General features: G+C 40.8%; 1 long non-coding RNA gene across 1 annotated transcript in view; it reads left to right on the forward strand.

Moving 5' to 3' along the window:
- The first annotated feature begins 761 nt into the window (after nt 1–761).
- LOC308064508 overlaps nt 762–2,334 on the forward strand; it is a 35,376-nt gene continuing 33,803 nt past the window's right edge. The window contains exon 1 of the long non-coding RNA XR_013928416.1: nt 762–1,440. This is a non-coding gene — a long non-coding RNA (uncharacterized lncRNA). The remainder of the gene's footprint in view (nt 1,441–2,334) is intronic.

Consider the following 2,334-nt stretch of genomic DNA (forward strand, 5'->3'; position numbering starts at 1 on the left):
ACAAATATGAAGGGACATCAGCTGACTACTGTATGAGTTTAAGTAGTTGCCTATATTACCTCCAGGGATCAAGGTAATTCCACTCTGAGTGGCTCTCAGGAAAAAATGGGCTTGACTTTGGGGACTTTTTCTGAATTTAATCTATTGCCAATTAACAGAAAGTTTTGATTAATGATTTGTGTATTGAAAGGAAAAAGAAACCCAACAAACCAAAACCAATACACAAAACCAGAAGGAAGAAAGCAAGTATGTATGGAAACACATTTCCTCCCTTCCTCCTGCTCAGCCTAAGCCACAAGCGCCTTTTGCAGTGGCTCATCACTGCCCGAGCAGAGGTGCCATGGGCTCCCTGCCTACAGTAGTTCTGTGGCGTGGTAGGCAGTTTGCATCGGTGTCATCTCTGGTTGGAACCAGCTGTGCTTGGCAAAGGCAGGTCACGGACAAGTCCCACGCAGGGCACCCCAGAAGTTCTTTCCAATCAAACCCTGCCATCTGTGCCTGATGCAGTGCCTACTTTCTTTTGATTTTAAGAAAATATTGCAAAAGTTTCACATGGTGCTTTATGAGAATTTGGGCATCCTAAATTGCAGTGCTTTTGGTTACGTTTATAGCAGGGAATGATGCAGCCTAGAGACAATTTGCTATTGAGGAGGAGAGGAGAGTATTACTCTGTTGGTGTGCTTTCTCCCATGCTAAGTGATGGTAAAGTTGGGGAATGGTTTGGAGCACCTCAAGTGCCCCTAAAATGTGTTATGGTCCAGGCTACCTCCTTGGCTCTGAAAAATTTAGAAGGGGCAGATAGGCAGAAATTTTGGCAGTATGGAGTAGAGTTTACTCAAGCTTATCCTTCAAATAGACTTCCAAGTGGTACACAGCATATTGTCCACGGAGATGAAGGAAGGGAAGTCTACAAGTCAAGATTTTTCTAAGCCAAATCAATTATGTGTTTACTGGGAGGTGCCCTCTCTTCATTTTCACTGCATCAGGTAAGGTGGCTGTGCTGTGTGGGAGGAGAAATATTTAGCATGATCTGACCTCAGAAACTTGGGCTTTCTTTTTACAGGGAATGCCTGTTTCCTACCCTTACCCATCAGCAGTGTGTTCGCTGCTTCTGGGACCTGACCCTAAATTTGTTGTCACCTATCCAGAAGAAACCTGAATATATGATTTCCTAAATGGGCACGTAGGGTTGTGGGATAGGGAAATTTTATTGTGGTATCAAAAAACATATTGAAAGTAGTAGGAACCCTTTAGACTTTAAATATTTTCTCTTCATGTTGTTTAAAGTCCAATGAAGTCTTGCCTCTCCGATGGTACTGACATTCTGTATTTATTTCATTTCCTAAGCAGATGCTTTGCCTGAAGAAAGCCGACTGGTGAAAACATAAGCACAGCACCTGGTCAAGAAATTAAATAAACATGCTATAATCATCTGGACATGTGAGTCAAGCTCTTTTACTTACTTTTAACTTCCATCAGCAATCTGCAGCCTTAAGATGGAATTTTAATTTGTGAAGCCAGTTCTTTTAATGGATTGCTCATCATGGCAAGCACTGCACTCAAAACATTATATCCAATATTAAATTGTAATAACCTTAAACTGGATGTGAGGTATCTTTTTATCCTACATAAAAAACCTTTCAGAAGTTTTTATTGCCTGTGGCTGAATACTCTTCTGTCCTATGTCTTCTGACAGGCTACAGTAAAACATCAGTGGCTAAATTTTCTGGATGCTGGGCCTGACTTCTGCCTTGAAAGGCAAAGTTATTTATCTATTTACAGTTACAAACCTACTCCAGTGTGTTACAAGCCTTTCAGAAAGGAGGTTTACCAGCACATCTAAATGAGAACTTTAAAAATCTATGAAGTACCTTCCATGTGTATTTTGCTGTGTAATTTCCTTGCTACTGAGGAAGTGATAACAGGTGTTCTTAACAGGGACAGGCAACTCTGGTAACATGTGTGAAGGCTTTCACCCACATATAGATTTCTGTAAGGATGTTCAGAAACAGTGTATGTCAAACGCAGATGAAGCAGACATATAGTTACCAGGTTTGGTGCAGCCTGGTGTTTTGAAGTGCAGCTTGTACTTTCTTTGATCACATATATTTGTCAGTGCTGCCAGGTATCACTTTATTAATGAAGCATTTCAATGCCCAGCAAGAGTCCAAAATTAAACCATCAGTGGGTCCTTTTTTTCACCTGTGTTAAGACACTTCAAATTGAGTAATCTTGATCTAAGATAGTCAGCCGCTTCCCTTTATAATCAAAGGGAATAGGTGCCTTCACAAAGTAATTTGTCTCTTCTGTTTTTGATCCTGTCTTTGAATGCAG

The sequence above is a fragment of the Falco punctatus genome (genome assembly GCF_963210335.1).
Source record: "Falco punctatus genome assembly, chromosome: 5".
In the NCBI taxonomy this organism is placed as follows: domain Eukaryota; kingdom Metazoa; phylum Chordata; class Aves; order Falconiformes; family Falconidae; genus Falco; species Falco punctatus.